Raw genomic sequence first — 19,368 nt, forward strand, 5'->3', positions numbered from 1 at the left:
AGTAAATAGTATTAAACAGGATCCTGCGACCAACAAAAGGCGTCCAAAATAAACGACACAGGAGAGGTGCTATTGTTACTGAATCTCTAAGACCCACACCTACGACCCACGCCTTGAGTCTCTCTCACTGTTGATAAACGACTGCTGCTGCGAGTCTGTTCTTCGCGTTCTTGGTGTTCTTCAGCATCAGCAGCAGCAGAAACAGAGTTTGATCAACTCTTGATTTCTGCTTCTGTGGCTCTCCTCTCTTCTCCCAACTCTCGACAGCCTCTCTACTAAATCCAAGGGGTCCTTTTATACCCAACAGTTGCGTTTAATCTCGCCATAACTCGAGATAATCTTCATTATTGCCGCTGTCCAAAAATAGGGAATAATTGCCAAAAATAGAAGATTCTTACGTAATCTTGCTTCCTGCACACTCCCAATTGCCTTATCCACGCCTCAGCACTCGTCCAATGCTAGTAGAACTCCTCCATGCACACAAGAACTTCAATTTTACTCGTGTTACAGTACACGTGCTCTGTTTTGGGTGTGTGAATCATCACGCGTTTTCCAGACAATTCCGATCAAACCCACTGCCCAAAATGTGTTCCTTAACCTATATCACATCTCTCTATCAAATTTCAGCCATTGAATCGACCTACAACTCCTTCATTTTCTCGATCGAAATCTCTCCTGAACTGTGAACATTTTCCCGCCAATTTTCAGAATTTGAATTTTGAAGAAGGGTGTCCCCCTATCCAGTTCTGGGGTGTGAATAGTAGATGCCTTGGGGGTGACCTGGGGGTGCCCCTTAGTAAATAGGTTACCCCTTATCCAAACTTGGGAGTCCGAATAACACGTGTCCTCCGGGTGCCAAAATCAACTTTTCGAGCCGAATTTTCCAAAAATATTTATTTCCAAAAAATAACTACAAATACATAAAATAACAAAATTAGTACAAAATCGAGTGCCAACAATATATAGTATTGAGATCAAATTAGACACAAAAATGTGTCTATCAAATACCCCCAAACTTATTATTTGCTAGTCCTCGAGCAAAATTTATTCTTGAAAAGTGACCGAGTTAATCTCGGGTGGGTTTATCAGAGGTGTACCCAAAAAAACCAATACTCCAGACCCTAGCTATCTACGAAAAATCTTGGAAAGCACTAAAGAACCTCCTTGGTTGGCATACTTATTAATTACAGGAGGAAGTACCCTGACGCGAAATTCCAATTGCTGTATACGAGTTTGCACTCAAGCATACTAAAATTCATATAAGTGACAGAGCTCTACTAAGATAGTTTCACGATGGACATCATACTCGGAGTCAGACTAATCACATGAAAAGATTAAGAAGATGGAAAAAGAAAAATGTAGATGGTTGAAAAGTGAACGGTGTTTCCCATATCTGTCTGAAGGCCTCTGCCAAGGTGAACCTAACCTAAATGACTGAGATACCGGTCCGACTAATATTAACGCACTGGCATATACAAGGGAACCAGTGGTCAATAACTTAAATCTAGATCAACAAACTGGCAAATACAAGGGAACCAGCAGTTGACTACACATAACAATAACCATTTTTTTTTTAACTTAACGGCATGAATAGATCTTTTGGATCCAAGCGCATGCTTCTTGTAAGCAGATTACACGATAGTTCCCACGGGTCTTGCATTCCACGCTTGCTTAGGCGACGGAAACAGGGAGAACACACGCATATTGCTATCCAAGTGTTAATACTTATTCCGATTGGTCTAACTGGTCCGGTCTTTTTTTTTTCTTTTTTTTTTTCTTTTTTTTGGGTAACTCAGTCACTCTATTTCACCCTAGCAAAGGTAACAACTTGAATCGTGTGCCCCACCAAATCACTTGAAACAAAAGAAAACTAAAAATAGAAAGTGAAAAGGACTCGACGAGATATGGCGAAACTCTCATGTTATTTCTAACACCTGAGCTCTGTGCTTTTATGAATAGACTCTATAGATGTTTCCATTTAGTCAGATTGGTTCCTCAGCTCCTAAAACAAAAATGTTTCCATCCACTTAGATTGGTTAGTGCTATCCTTAATAGGCGTAAATTTCTAGGATCTGGAGTTTATTTATTGCGACTAAAAAGTTTCTCCCATACCCCCAAACTTAAATCTAACATTGTCCTCAATGTTCTAAAGATGAAACTAAAAGCATGAACAAGGAGAAACTGTTACCATTTGAAGCGAAAGAGTTAAGGAAAGATATTACCGTGTTGCATGAGATTGGGTTACCTCCCAAGAAGTGCTAAGTTTAAAGTCTTCAGCCAGACGTAGGAAAGGTTTAGTCAACTCGAACCGTATAACAGTAGCCGGAATAACTGTGGGTCTTTAAAACCAAAAAGAGCTGACAAAAGGAAACTACAGTGAACCAACGAAATGAACAACACTAGCATGCCCTTACCTAGTTTCCTGATAACTATCGCTAATTGTGGTTCAGGTTCAGGTTCTATGAAAGGGTCTAAATAGAATATTTTCATTGGTTGCGTTTCTTCATAGGTTGGATCCAAATTATTAGGTCCTAGAGTCTGGAAAAACTCAAATAAGAACTTGGAATCACAAAGTAATAACCTAAATAATTGCGGATCCTCTAAGTCAATCAGATATGACTTACAAAATTGACCACAGTAAGAATAGTGGTCATTCTTAAGCAAATGTATCGATTCTAATTTCCTAAGGCATTTAGGTTTAGTCTCACAACTTAATATTCGACACATTTGGAATATAAACGTTCCCACAGTTGGAAGAAAACTATTTGGTGGGAAAACAAAGTCAATCTGGGGATCATAGCCTGGGCAAACCACATCATAGAGGATGGGTTTCTAACGACTGAACTTCTTCCTGGACATCATTAGGTTCGGGAAAACGAGTATGAAGGTAATCTTGTAAAATGGTTGAGGCACATATGTCAAGTCCCAAGTGAGGGACCTTTCTAAAAGTTAAATTTAAGGCACTAGGAAGGTGATAATCACCCCCAAACTTAGAGTTTTCAGTGTCTCTAGCTAGACTAGTCACAATCTCCCTAATTTCTGGATCATTAGATTCTTGAAAATGGTCAATTGATTCTTCTAAGTTATTATCAGGTGGTGCATCTTTACTCATATTTAAAATCTCTATGAGTTCATGTTCTTCGTCTAAGACTAATGTTTCTAAATCACTAGACTCTAAAACAATATTCTCAGAATAAACTCGTTACTCTAGACCATTATCGTCTTCGTCATCCTCGTCTAAAACTGTGGTATCTCTAGTCAAATCCTCGTCCTTTTGAATAGGTGAATAATTATTAAAATTATTTGGATTTGAACTAGAAAGAACATTATCATTATAAGGCTCAATTGGAGAAACAAATTCCTGATTACTCTGCCTACATATTTCAGATTCTTCATCATCACTATTCTCATCATCATGATACAATTTTTGAAATTCAAGAATTCTCAATCTTTGTTCCAAACTACATGGTCTATGTTTATAATATTTCTCATAGATCGTTAGAGGTGATTCCTCAATAAAAGTTGGAGTATCCATATATCGCTGCCCACGCATATATTCACCAAGAGTCATTTCCGAAGACGTCTCTTGATAACAAGAATTTCTAGACATATATTCTCGCAACGTCATCGCAGGTGGCGTCTCCTGATTAAATATTTTTCGTGGTTGTAGTAATGATGATAAGGGGTATCGTTCAAACTCGAACTTGTGAAGGTGAAGGATTTTTAGATTTATAAATATATATACAAATATAGACAAATTGGTATAGAGGTACTGGGACTAAAGATTCGGCCATTTTTCATTTTCAAGTGGTTCAGAAATTAATTCTAGGCAATTATAATTTAAAACAAAATGAAGATTAACTCTATTCTTTGCCAAAGTAGATTTTATAAAATATTACTTGTATTTCTTAAGCATGGCATATCAAAAATCCCTAGGACTAAGCATAAACCATCAAATGAAATCACAAATAATTAATTAAAATCTTAATTCAATTAAAATTGGTGCAAAAAGTAAATATAGAATTAAATAAAATTACCCCAAGTATGAAGTTTGGCCTCCTCCGTCGTCCCAGTGTTGGGGTTTATCTCATCATAGTAAAAATGCTCTCAAAATATTTCATTGATGCTCAAAAGTGTTTTACAATGAAGAGAAATACAAGAAATTGATGAAAAACAGAACTCTGCGACCTACAGAAGGCGTCCAGAATCAACGACAGAGCTGAGTTGCTGTTGTCGTTGAAGAACTACGACCCACAACGGACAGTCGATGTTGCTGTTGATAAACGACTGCTTCTGCGATTCTTCAGGTGTGTTAATGGCAGCAGCAGCAGCAGGTAACTTCTCTGCAACTCCTCCTACGCCTCTCTGCTCGCCTCCAAACCTCCCCAAACTCTCGACAGCCTCTCTAGTACTCCCAGGGAACATATTTATACACCTACAGCTCGTTGAATCTCCCTCAATTACTCCATATAATCTTCATTACTCGGTGTTTAAAGAAAATATTTTCCGAATATTTTCTTCCCTGAAATGATTCTCCACGCGTAAACAGCCTCTGATACTCCCTTATTTAGCTTCTACACGGTCCAAAAGTGTGCTAGAGTCCTCCATGCATCATCATAACACGTCCGAATCCCTCAAAAAATCCTCTCAAACCCGTGACTGCCATGTTCTCTGATGATGACTTGTTTAGCCGATTCTAGCCAAATTCGATCGATTCTGACACACATACTGTATTCCTTAAGCTATATCACATCTTCCTACCAATTTTTAGCCATTGAATCGCACCACAACACCTTCATTTTGTTGATTGAAAATCTGCCAGAGAGAGAATATATTTTCCCGCCAAAAATGAAATTTGAATTATGAGAAGAAAAGTGTCCTCCCCCTAATCCTGTACGGGTGTCCCTTTAGCAATTGGGGTGGAAATAGTAATTTTGGGGTGGAAATAGTAATTTTTCAGGGTTCCTCCGGTACATTTCTGGGACGCTTCCGGTGCATTTCTGGGGTGCCTTTAGTACTTTTCTCCGGGGTGTAAATCATCACTTTTTTGAGCTCATTTCGCCGCAAAGGCTTATTTCTCTAAAAACATCTACAAAAACACAAAATAACACAATAAGTACTTAATCGAGTCTAACAATACAGAATATTGAGAACAAAATAGACACATAAATGCGTCTATCATCTCCTCAAAAGGATTCATCACCGAAGAAATATAAACTACAGAGGGATTCTAAACAATCACAAACAAGGCCGACTCGACTCCACCAAAGCAAACCTAAAGATTTCTAGCAAACAAAAAGCATGATGGCTCCACTTAGATTGTTTCTATACCAGCTTCTATCTTTCGAAAGGGAATTCGTTGCAATTTGAGCAAACCCCTCTGGAATCAATCCGAGCCAAAGTAAGTTGAATTGAGGCGAGGAAAGCTCAGTGGAGCTTTGATACCCAAGGCCTCACCGCTATCACAAGGCGGCGCAGTCACGCATTCAACTCACAGAAACCATCATGAACTTTGGAGTGTGCTTAAAGAGCAACCAATATTTTTCGAACGAGTTTCCTATTAAGCTCGTTACCCTATCGGTCTCATTCTATTCCAAATTTTAAGCTTGGGTTCGCGTTAGGTTTCGTTTTCCTAAGGCGGGCAAGAAGGGAACGGTGATGAAATCCGAACCCTTATCTTTTTTAGGCCAAGCCTTGCCCTTTACTAGGAAAATAAAGACAGTCTGGTTCGTCCTCAAACAATTATCACCTTAAGGCAGACAGTAACCCGCTTGCAGGAGATTCGCGGGTGTTTCGATTGGACTTACCTCCCGTACCAGACGGGCGATGAACCGTTATCGTCGACTCGGGCCACGACTCCTATGCCGTGTGCGAACCCGAGGGGCCGAGACGATATAGTAATCGTCGTCCTTCCCTGCACAAAGTTTATATAATAATTTTTTTTTTTTTAATAATAATACCCTTCCGTAGGGTTAAAAAAAATAAAGTCCAATTGTTTAAAGTCCAAAGTCCAAAATAAATAAATAAAAAAAAATATTACAGTTTTCCTCACACACTCAAAAAAATTAAAAATTAAAAATTAAATCCTAAAATTGTCCTTTTTTTTTTTCTTCTCTTTTCGCTTTTCGCTTTAAGCTTTTTCCTCTCCAAGTCCTTAGTGCTCCACTTAGAACCTGTAAATCAAAGACAAAAAGACAAAGTAAAAAGGAACAAATAATAAAAAAAATAAACCTAAAAATTCTACCTAAGCACAAATCCGCGTCGGCGGCGCCAAAATGATTATAGATTTTCTGTGGGTTGTAGTTGTAGTGGTAAGGGGTATCGTTCAAACTCGAACTTGTGAAGGTAATGGATTTTTAGATTTAAAAATATATATACAAATATTGACAAATTGGTAGAGAGTTACTGGGACTAAAGATTCGGCCATTTTTCATTTTCAAGTGGTTCAGAATTTAATTCTAGGCGATTATAGTTCAAAACAAAACAAATATTAACTCTAGTTTATTGCCAAGATAGATTTTATAAAATATTACTTGTATTTCTTAAGCATGGCATATCAAAAATCCCTAGGACTAAGCATACTCCATCAAATGAAATCACAAGTAATTAATTTAAAATCTTATTTCAATTAAAATTGGTGCAAAAAGTAAATAAAGAATTAATTTAAATTACCACATGGATGAAACACGGCCTCCTCCGTCGTCCCAGTGTTGGGTTTAGCTCATCATGTTGGAAAACCTCCCAAAGAATTTTATTGATGCTCAAAAATGTTTTACAATGAAGAGAAAGATAAGTAAATAGTATTAAACAGGATTCTGCGACCAACAAAAGGCGTCCAAATTAAATGACACAGGAGAGGTGCTATTGTTACTGAATCTCTAAGACCCACACCTACGACCCACGCCTTGAGTCTCTCTCACTGTTGATAAACGACTGCTGCTGCGAGTCTGTTCTTCGCGTTTTTGGTGTTCTTCATCATCAGCAGCAGCAGAAACAGAGTTTGATCAACTCTTGATTTCTGCTTCTGTGGCTCTCCTCTCTTCTCCCAACTCTCGATAGCCTCTCTACTAAATCCAAGGGTTCCTTTTATACCCAACAGCTGTGTTTAATCTCGCTATAACTCGAGATAATCTTCATTATTGCCGCTGTCCAAAAATAGGGAATAATTGCCAAAAATAGAAGATTCTTACGTAATCTTGCTTCCTGCACACTCCCAATTGCCTTATCCACGCCTCAGCACTCTTCCAATGCTAGTAGAACTCCTCCATGCACACAAGAACTTCAATTTTGCTCGTGTTACAGTACACGTGCTCTGTTTTGGGTGTGTGAATCATCACGCGTTTTCCAGAAAATTCCGATCAAACCCACTGCCCAAAATGTGTTCCTTAACCTATATCACATCTCTCTATCAAATTTCAGCCATTGAATCGACCTACAACTCCTTCATTTTCTCGATCGAAATCTCTCCCGAACTGTGAACATTTTCCCGCCAATTTTCAGAATTTGAATTTTTAAGAAGGGTGTCCCCCTATCCAGTTCTGGGGTGTGAATAGCAGATGCCTTGGGGGTGACCTGGGGGTGCCCCTTAGTAATTAGGTTACCCCTTATCCAAACTTGGGAGTCCGAATAACACGTGTCCTCCGGGTGCCAAAATCAACTTTTCGAGCCGAATTTTCCAAAAATATTTATTTCCAAAAAATACCTACAAATACATAAAATAACAAAATTAGTACAAAATCGAGTGTCAACAATATATAGTATTGAGATCAAATTAGACACAAAAATGTGTCTATCAACTCTCACGATCTTAATCCAATCAATCGATTGTACTCGTACGATAGAAGATGCAAGATCAGATCATACAACTACGATAAAGTAGTATCGGTCTGACTTCACAATCCTAATGAAGTCTTTAAGTCGTTAACCTGATTTTAGAGAAGAAAATCAAAGGTTAATGGAGATCGACTCTAGCGGGCGCACTAGTAGCACACAGACGTGTGGGGATTAGTTTTGCACAATGCTAGATGTCTCCTTTATATAGCCTTCAAATCAGGGTTTTTCCTTAGTTACAAAGTAATCCTTATTCACCGTTAGATGAAAACCTGATTTAGATTCAAGCTAATATTTCTCAACCGTTAGATCGAAAACTTAGCTTGTCACACACACTTGGGTAGACGTTTACTGGGTTCGTGAAAACCATGCCCAAACGTGTATGTGTATGTTGGTTCAACATAGTAACCCAAAAGGTTAACCATATGTGCATTTCATATTAACCTTGTTCTTCTTCACCATAACTAGTTCAATTGACTCAAATGAACTAGTTAAAGAGTTGTTCAATTGCTATGAGATCTTATGTAACTACATAAGACACAATTGAAACAAAGATGATTCGATTCGATTGAATCGTCTCATGAACATTATAGCCACGGTTTGCATAAAGCATTCATTAGTAATTTAACGTTTCATGTTCAGAGCACATCTTTAGATCATAACCTCTTAAGTTCACAAACAAGTTCGCGGACTTAAGTTAATCGGTTGAGTTTTCCAAACTCAGCAGAAATTCTCGGAAAGAGAACTTCCGCCAATTCGCGGACTGAGTTCGCAGACTTAGCACACAAACGAGTTTTGGAAAATCCAGCAGAAATTCTCGGTCGAGAACTTCCGACAGTTCGCGGACTGAGTCTGCGAACTAGGTTCGCGGACTTGGCAATCCAATTCCACAATCCTCCCGATTTTTCTTGATCGACAAAGTTGGAAAACTTCGGTTCAAGGAATACATGGTTATGTAATCTAAACTCTCATTTCAATCATTGAGACATTCTCAGAGGACGCTATGTAGCCGTTATTCACAGACAGATTCATGTCAGATCAATTCTCAAAGTGATTGAAACTTTTCATGACTTTCGTCACTAGATGAAGATAAACTTGATCAAAGCGAAACGCTTTACCAACACACGATTTCGAGATAAAAGATAAGCAATGAATGCTCAGCTCGAAATGTCAAATGTGTATGATCTAGTCTATATAAAATACGACTTTTGTCTCATAAGAAGTAGGAGATAGAAGAGATAGACTTTTGAGTGATAGATAAGTTCAAGTATCCACATACCTTTTTTTTGATGAAGTTCCACGGTTCCTTGTATAGATCTTCGTCGTTGTACGATGAAGCGCCATGAAGTCCTTGAGCTCAACAACACTTTTCTATCCTAGTCCGAAACTTAGCTATGTAGGCTAGAAATCAAGACTTATAGTTTTGATCACTAACATTGACAAACATGCTTGAGATAGCAACGCATGCGAGGTTGACCGAGCTATGCTCTAACAAAAGGAAACATTGAATCGGTTCTGTGAAAAGGATCATAAGGAATATAACTTTCAGTCACTTGACAAGAAACTTGTACTTCTTCAAAATTGTAAAAGTGTTAAAAGAAGTATCTTGTCTTAAAAAACTGAAAGATCATTCCTCGGTAGAAAGACAGAATAAACCCCTGTTTATGGGTGAAAACTGTTTCTACTGGTTTTGGTAAATTTGGGTGTGTGTGGATGAGAAACGAATCTAAACCCTAAACAAATGCACTGCACGGGAGTGCTTTTGATTCGAGAGATCAATCTATACAATTCTGGCTTAAACCAAGAAATGGCCATTCCAGACTTGCTTCGGTCACAAAGTGAAGGAGATGGGGTTGATCTTAAGGAGGGAAGCGAAGAAGGTGTTGAGATTGTGAAGGTGTTGGTTGTTTATGACTTGTATCAGAATGCTGAACTGGCTTGCACAATGTACGCTATCAGTTCTGGGTGTTTTCTGGATACTGTGACAACACTTGGTTTCTCCGTCTGTGTGTTGTTTGGAAATAAGTGAAGGACCTATTTATACAAGTCATTGAGAGAAACCCTCATCTCGTAGGAAGTGGAGGAGGTGAAGTGATGGAGTAGTGGGGTCATGTAGGAGTGGTGATTATCACACGATCACACCTTTGCCCACTTTGCTCATCACTGTTAACCGTCCACCTTTTCCTGACACGTTCTTGTAATAGCGCGTTGCACGCTGCATGCTGTAAATCGCCAGACCAATACCTCAGTAAGTATCCCCCAGTTTGTGACATGCTTGATGTCTCGAATGAGCGGATCGTGGGACCCACCACAATGAAATAACATGTGGTGCTATTAAGTTAAATAACTAAGTTATTTAAGGAATCGATATTTATGAAATATCGTGTATGCTCGATGCATGTAATGCATCGAAAACAATCAATATGTATGAAGCATCGCTGTATTAAAGCTTAACCGAATAAGTCGCGGATTAAGTGTCTTAAAACAGCATTACGTCCAACCATCTTCGAGTGATCGTTTGGAGGCCACACGGGTGAGCTATCACCTGGTCGATCACTCCCTGTGGCAGAGTGGAGGACGGTGATCATCGAGATGCTTCATTGGTTATCTAGTCTTTAACCTAGGTTGTCCGACCAAGCTGGAAAAGTTGGACAGACGAGATCGTTTACGGCATATATTTGCGACCGTTTGATGGAATTTTAGGGTTTTTAGGTGGTGCGCAAGCATCCCTCTTTGGCTTGACCGAATCCACACATGGGCGTCGATCTTGGTGGGACTGAGCGGTCATGCATGGAGACGACTTGTTGTTGTGCACGCCTATACCTCTCCGTCCCGTGAAGGCTTGATCTAGGCCACTCAATTTGACTGGCAAAGATGAGTGGTCGTGATCAATTTACGACAGAAATCCATTGCCGCAAAGGATTAAAGGCTGCATGACATGCCACTTTGGGGCGCGCGTTTCGAGGTGCCGAGTCCTAGTTTGCCTAGGACGACCGGCTACATGCAAAGGTGGGCCCACAGTGATCACGTTGACACTCTTGGGACCTCTTAAGTCTATATCTACACCCTCCATCCAGGCTGGCGAAGATGGATGGTCGTGATCGAACTATGGCAGATATGAAACGCCGCAAACCCTAATCAGGGTTTTGAAACAGTCACGTATACGTGACTTTGGCCAAAAGGTTTGGCGAGCTATGCTTCTCCTTTGGAGAGACCGATCGTGCGGGGCCCGCGTTGGGCTGATGGTGAACATATGTGCACCTCCCTGATGGTCCTAGGTATGATCTAATGCATCCAAACATGCTGGCTAAGTTGGATTGTTGTGATCGATTTAAGACGTTAGTGGAATTTCCGCGACCCTTAGAAGCATCACGCCTGTCGTGGTTTGAGCAATCGTTTTATTGCTCCACGACCTTGCCGTGAGAAAACCGATCGGGTGAGGGAGAAGTGGACCTGCTAACGTGTGCGTTAGCGCTTCTCTGGTCATTCATGGGATAATCTAACCGTCCAACTAGGCTGGCGAAGTTGGACGGTCGTGATTGTTTTAAGACTGTTTTGGACAGTCCATGCTCGATCGAGCTTTCTTCCACAACAACACGACTACCTTATTTTAGGGCTGGCGTTTGGTGCGCTGGGAAGTACAGCGTGGTGTTTGACCGGATAGGGCATAAGTTGGCCCGCCGGCGGTCATCACGGTGAATGCCTGCTCCTGCTAGGGTTTGGCTAGGCTGGTTAAATCATGTGGCCAACTTGCACGACCGTGATTGTTTCTAAGACTGATACGGACAGTCCAGATTCCTTTAAGGAAATTAAATACATTCGATCGAGTTGTTTCGCGTCGATTGGAAATTCTCTTTGTTAGAGAGTGATGCAGCCTGTACGGGTATTTCGTGAATGTTCCAAAATTGGAACTTGGAGATTCATGTTACTCTTCTGAGAGTGAAAACTCAGTCGTCATGCCATTCTAATAATGAGAGTTCGGCTAGGAACAACACATGAAATACTAGGAAAATCATGCATTAATTAATAATGCTAAAATTCACCGAATATTTGGGATTGTTTCTGCATGCACCATTCTGGCTGAATTCTGTGCATTTATTGAATTGGTCCTAATAAATAAAGTGAAGAGGTACTCATCACTTATCAAATGGCTTTACCCTTTGCAGGATGTCAGCGCATTAAATTTGGTTTTATAATTTTAGCCCTGAACTAAAATCCACCATCAACATTAAGTCCCCTGCCTAGCACGTAATGGTTGCACTATTGTGGGGTAGGCATTAGATGATGACAGTAAAATAAATTCACATGAAAGGTTTCAGTGCATGTTACGCAGATGCATTTCTTCTTATCGCACGATAGCTGCCTTCAAATACTTAGGTTTGATAAGCATCCGCTGATTGCTTTCCCGCATATGTAGCCTTTATACACGGCAACTAGAGACTCTTTTTCTTCCCGGGATCCTGTTGGCTTGTGAAATATAAAGAAGACTCTGAGACTTATCTTCCCATCACAAAATTGTTTCCTTCTCTATTCCAGGTATTGCTCCAGGCTCGTCACACGTCTTGATCTTTCGTTTGATAATGATTTTTTTTTAATCATAACCTCTTCCTGTAGAATCTTATGGAGGCTGTTGGTGATGATTATTCTGGTACCTCTCCGAAAAGAAGCTTCGAAGTCAACAAACCTGAGGCTGATGCGTTCGAGGAGGTGATGGCTAAAATTGATCTTTCGCTTCGAGAGGCTGATCATCTTTTACAGGGCATGCCCATTCTGCATCTGCGCATCGCTCGAAAATGCGCTCAAACTCTTTTGGCTTCAATCGACAGGGAGGAAAAACAAAGGCATGATGAAGCATCGCAATCACCGGTGAGCGCGAGAGCCGAGAGATTTGTAGCACGGATAAAGAGGCGAAGGATTGAACATGAACGGCCTCCGAGTGAAGATAAGCGTGATTATATGATCCAAGATGGTGTGATAATCCTCGACTCTGATACGAATGAACCCGAGCGCCCAAAGGTAGTCAGCACAATCTCCAACGCTGCAGTGGCCCTTGAGGAAGATACGAAAGCTATTCCTACTGAGGATATTGAAGTGGAGAACATTGCTGACGTTGCAGAAATATCCAAAAGGGAAGACGAGGCAGACCCAAAGGAAGAAGCAGTGGCGGCCTATGACAACGGTGTTGAAGCATACTCCGACGATGGTTAAGGCACGGTTGATCTCCTTGATGACTAAATCTCCATGTTCCCTTTTCTCTCTCTTTTTTTGGACGAGTATTTTCTCGTAATTTGTGGACACTTTCTCCTTGTACTCAGTGGCGGCCGAGTTTAAGGTCTTCTTCTGTTTTGCTTGCTTGTTTGAACAAGGGTTTCATATTACTTTGAGATAAATCTTCCAACATGGATACATCAGAATCCTCTCAGGCAGTGATGCGCCTTCATGGCATGTTATTCTTGTGATGAAAAAGTAATGCCATAATGAAACATCACGAACCTGTTTGTGCTCCTGTCGTGAGGTCTTCCTGATTCTTTTGGAGTAGACTGCTCGAAGCGTTTTTCCCTCTTTTCCTCTGCAAATATTCTATTCCTCCAATCGTTTTCCAAAGGATACGAAATGTTTCTTTTAGGGTTTTCTTTCTGGTTTAATCAAGTGGTGTTTGAGGGTGAAAACAGTTTCTGCTGGTTTCGGTAATTTCGTGTGTTGTGGGAGAGAAACGAGCTTAAACCCTAAACAATGTACTGCAAGGGAGTACTTTAGATTCGAGAGATCAATCTGTACAAATCCGGCCTAAAACAAGAAATGGTCATTCCAGACTTGCTTCGGTCACAAAGTGAAGGAGAAGGGTTGGTTTTGGGGAGGGAAGCGAAGAGAGTGTTGAGACCAGAATAGTTGATTCTGGAAGAGTAGTAGTTTGACTTGTATCAGAAAGTAAAAGCTAACATATGGGAAAGCTAACAAGTGATTTCTGAGTGTTGTATGCTCCTGAACAAAACTTGTTGTTTTGTGGAAATAGGTAAGACCTATTTATACAAGTCGTAACCCAAACGTACTCTGGTCTCGTAAGAAATAGAATTGGCTGAGTAAAGTCGAAGGAGGTGGTAACGGGTAACCTCTGGAATTGATGTTCCATAATAAAAGAAACGTTTCACCATTATTCCTTGCATTTACTAACCGACTCATTCTGATGACACTTTCTTGTAACGGGCGTAGTGTACGCCGCACGCTGTAAACCGCCAAACCAAAACCCTAATGAGCATCCCCCAGTTTGTGACATGTGTTGATATCTCGAGTGTTTTTGTGGAAAACGTGTAGCATGTTGCTGTTGTTTGGAAAGTTGAGCTTGGGAGATTTGCCGGCTCGGTGGTGACCCTCGACGGTCGAGATTTTTCATCTTGAGAGGAAGGGTAGCCGTTGGTTATTGCAACCCTTCGCTTTGTAGCCAGCAACATGAAAGCATGGCCGGCATGACTTTGACAGAGTTAGGCGTGGCCAAGCTAGGATTTTGGCGTGGTTTAGGCGCGGCCAAAAGTCGGGTTTTGGCATAGTTTGGGCGCGACCAAAATTGGGGCTTGGAGTTGGCCGAAGGTTGCTGCGTGTTAGATGGTGACTTTGGACGGCTAAATCTGTGTCCCAGATGGTAGGATGGCCGTTAATTGTTGCGGCCCTTCGTTTTGGTAGCTAGTGGTATGAAGGAAAGGCTGACACGGTTTTGGCATAGAGTAGGCGCGACCAAAATTAGGGTTTTGGGAAAACCGTGGTGTTTGGCCTCGGGACGCAAGTTTCCATGCGTTTGGTGGAGAACTTGGAGGGCCGAGATCTGCATCTCAGATGGAAGGGTGGTCGTTGATCGTTGCAACCCTTCGTTTGGCAGCCAGCGACATAGTTTAAGGCCGGCATGGCTTTGGCATAGAGTAGGCGCGGCCAAAATTAGGGTTTTGGGAAAACTGTGGTGTTTGGCCTCAGGCCGCAAGTTTCCATGCGTTTGGTGGCGAACTTGGAGGGACGGGATCTGCATCTCCGATGGAAGGGTGGACGTTGATCGTTGCAACCCTTCGTTTGGTAGCCAGCGGCATAGTTTAAGGCCGGCATGGCTTTGGCATAGAGTAGGCGCGACCAAAATTAGGGTTTGGTGCAAAACGTGATGTTGAGCTTTGGGCCGCAAGTTGCCATGCGTTAGGTGGCGAACTTGTGTGGCTGAGATTTGCATCCCAAAAGTAAGGGCAGCCGTTGATTATTGCAACCCTTCGTTTTAGCGTGGAGATGTAGCTGGCACGGCATGCCATTGGAAAATGTGGTGCGGAAGACATGGTTGGCATGCCTTGGCGCGGAGACGTGGCCGGCATGGTTTTCCGTTGGCACGGTGGTGCGGCTGGCATGGTTGGCATGCCTTGGCGCGGAGACGTGGACGGCATGGTTTGCCATTGGCACGGTGGTGCGGCTGGCATGGTTGGCATGCCTTGGCGCAGAGACGTGGCTGGTATGGTTTTCCATTGGCACGGTGGTGGTGCGGCTGGCATGGTTGGCATGCCTTGGCGCAGAGACGTGGATGGCATGGTTTTCCATTGGCACGGTGGTGCGGCTGGCATGTTGGCATGCCTTGGCGCAGAGACGTGGATGGCATGGTTTGCCATTGGCACGATGGTGCGGCTGGCATGGTTGGCATGCCTTGGCGCAGAGACGTAGCTGGCATGGTTTTCCATTGGCACGGTGGTGCGGCTGGCATGGTTGGCATGCCTTGGCGCAGAGACGTGGATGGCATGGTTTGCCATTGGCACGGTGATGCGGCTGGCATGGTTGGCATGCCTTGGCACAGAGACGTGGCTGGAACGGTTTTCCATTGGCACGGTGGGAGAATTAGGGTTAGGCATATACAAAGGTGATGTCAGTTAATACTGAAAGGGTTCTGGCGTGGAACATGACACATGTATAAAAAAGAAGGTACCCTGGTAATTCTTACGCAAGCACGGTGATTGATTCAATAAATGCGCTATTGGTCATATTGATGTCAAGTCAGATGTACAGTTTTACGATTTTATCCCTAAGCTAAAAACCACCATTAACATTAAGTCCCTTGCTTAGCTCGGAACAGGAGCATTGTTGTGAGGTAAGCATAAGATGGTGACAGACAAGGACAAAATCAAAGCAGCGGGTCATGAAAGATGGCTAGGAAGATTCGTCTAACATTTTTCGAGAGTGTTTTTGGGAATCCGTGATCCTTGTTTTGGCGGCCTTGCATGAATTCTACTTGCGTCGTTATTGGCTAGACGTGAAATGGTAGAGGCAGTCGCTTGGTTGAGACACATGATGTCAGCTTGATTTGGTCACGCGTCATCTTGGCTGTGCTAGGGAACGCGGAGGTGCTGTCTTAGAAAGTTGTTGGCGTGACTAGGAATGGGATTTGGCTTGGTGCGGCTCGGGCGCGGCTTGGCGCGACTTGGCTTGGCTTGGCCCGGCTTGGCGCGACCTGACTTAGCTTGGCCGTGAACTGTCAACACCGTGAGGCTTGCTACTGCGGGCCCGGTTGCCTCTTTCCATGCGTACCTCGAATAGGAAATCCTTTCCTTATCCAAATCCCAAAAGTGTTACGTTGCCGATTTTTCTTTCAAACCTTGTTGCTGGTGTCATAGAAGCAACAATGCGGGCAAGTGTGTCTCAAACACGTGCCTCCACATTTTCTCACCAAACCCTAATTATCTCGCATGGCCAGGCATGAGACTTTTCCTTATTTTTTCTGGTAGAATAGGTTTTAATTAAAACCTGATGTCACGCCTTAATTCACGGCTAATAAAGAGCTTTCCTTTTCGGGACTTCATCGCTCTGCTAGATATAAGAGATGGAATTGAACCCTTCGTTCGGACAGATCATTTTGAAATCGTGCCCGTCCTCTTTACAGGTATCATCTTCGTGTTTTCTTCTTGTTTGGTCTCATTTCTGCCGTAGGTTGCTGGTGCAGACAGGGGTGAAAACTTACCCCCTTCTCTGGTTTTGCAGTGTATAATGGGATCTTCCAGTGACATCCGCACCTCTAACTCTTCAGAGAGAAACTTTGGAATCGACGAAAACCAGTTTTCTTATCATGAGGAGGCGTTAGATAGAGTTGAATCTCTGTTCCGTGAAGCTGGTGGAATTATCTGGGACATACCTTCTACCTATCTAGGCGAAGTGCGGGTGCGTGTTCAGACCTTCTTAGCTTCGGTGGACATGGAGGAGGAATGGGAAGATGACGAAGCTCCTCAGTGCATTGAAAGGCTTCATCGCAAAAAAACTTCTTCACATCCCAGTGCTAGGGCGGAACGGTTTGCTTCTTGGTTGAAACGACGGAAGACTGAGTTTGTGAAATTTTCGGGGGGAAACCCACGTAACTTCCCTGTCTCAAAAGGCACCATAATCCTTGATTCTGATGTGGGTGAATCAGGAAATCCTCCTCGAAAGGTTGCTGAGGAGACTTCCGAGGAAGGTGACGTTGCATTTAATGAAACTGAAACAGCTTTCAGAGTAGACGCCGAAACTATTGTTGGTGACATTGGGGGAGTCGTGGTGGCATATGTTGGGCCGATTGTTGAAGCGGATGTCGGGAAGGAGACGGGTGTTGTTGCCGCTGAGGCGACTTCCGGGTGGGATGTTGAGGTTGCTATTGCTGATGCGGCTTTCGGGTGGAACCTTTGCTGCCCGAAAGATTGATGGGGAAAGTGTTTGAAAGGGCTCTGATCGAGGCGTTGGCGACTCGCGCATCTGCTTTCGATAACTAGCTTCTCCTTTTTATTGTTTCTACTTGTTGCGTAGTCGATGCTTTTGATAGGATTCTGAGAGAACCCTATATATAATAACCGCAATCGCAAGATGTCTAACTAGTAGAAAGGAGCAAGTACGGGTCGAACCCACAGAGAGCGGTGGAAATACTATAATCAATATCTCTAATAAAGCAAATAAATTAACCAGGAATAATATTTTTGGATTTTTAGAATAATAAAAACAAAGAAAATAAACTAAACTAATAGAAAGAATCCAATTGAAAAGTAAGCAACCAGGGTTATATTGGTATCCACCACTATTTCCTTGCAACTACTGAAATGAAACATAATGATGAATATGTGTTTATTGTCTATTCCATTGACATCACATATTATATATATTAGAGTCACAAATATCACTGGTATACCCTAAGCATGGCACATCAAAAGACCAAATCCAAGCATGAACCATCAAATTTCATCAGCGAGAAAGTTATACGAATCTAAATATAGGTTCACAAATTCTATACGGCTTTTCTAAGCATAACCCATCAAAGTTTTTAACAAAGCATGAATCATCAAATAATAAGACAAATATATTTTTAAGACTATCAATTACGCACATAGGTTTTTAAAACCGGTGAAGCAACAACTTATTTATTCGATCAATCAATAAACATTATTCAATAATTAATCAATTCAAATCATAATGGTGTAATGCTATATAATCATTTCAAATTAGCCTAAACATATAAAAGAAAATCCCTCGCATATCGAAACGGAATCGAAAAGTAAAATATTGCAAACCCTTCACTGTTTCTCCGTATAAAACTGTCGTCGTCGGCCTCAGCAAAAGAACTCTCAAAACCGGCCCCCCCTTTATCTCTGTTTGTTTTTGCTCTTTATAGTGCTCCGAAGAAAACCCCATAAGACCCAACATCCATCTGCCTAATTGCTAATGGGCCCAATAAAAATCCATAAGTTAACTTCCATTTTCTGGCCCTCCACGTTCAGCTCATTCCCCAGACTGACACAAGCTGCAGAGTCCGACCACAACACCTCCCTTCCGGCCATAGTTCGACCAAGCTTGGGCAAAGAACATAATACGAAACGGAACGAACATAACTCCTCCATCTTCTCCTGCGCCAGTTCTTCTAAATCGAGCTCCAATTCTGTCAATCGAAACCTTAGCTTCATGACTAAACTCGAGCACCAATGACGGCAAACTCTGGTCACAGCACCACTTGTTCTCTTCATCTCCGACACCACCACCGACTACACAGCTCCATGATCATCCCCAGTTCAAGCCATACAAAATACTTTTTCTACCTCGCTACAACTCCATTACCCCTTAAAGGAAGTGTCTCTCAGTACCAATTCATAACTGAATTCGATCACCTCTAGCTTCACTCAAGCTTGGCCATAGCAACAACCTTTGCCTGCAACCAAAGTTTCAGCTGAACAAAGTTCAGCCTATATGCTGAACTGATGACGCTCCATCTCCTCTTTCATGATCAGCTTCATATTCAGCACAATCATTATCCATCATCACTGCACCAGTCCTTGGCAGACAAAATCCATCACTGTCATCATCCAGTTCAGTTAAGCCTCATTGACTCAACATTGTCCTGCGAAAACCCATGAAATCCCCTAAGTTGCATCTGTAACTCCACTGGCTGCAAAAACAACACCCTTTGGACCCTCACCAGCAACCATTCTGTTCGTCTGTTTCCCATTAGTTCTTCTTTGTGCATAAATGATGTCTGCAATCGGACCGGCACACAATTCAGGCCATCATCACCAGCAA

Source organism: Papaver somniferum, chromosome 7, assembly GCF_003573695.1.
Source record: "Papaver somniferum cultivar HN1 chromosome 7, ASM357369v1, whole genome shotgun sequence".
Classification (NCBI taxonomy): domain Eukaryota; kingdom Viridiplantae; phylum Streptophyta; class Magnoliopsida; order Ranunculales; family Papaveraceae; genus Papaver; species Papaver somniferum.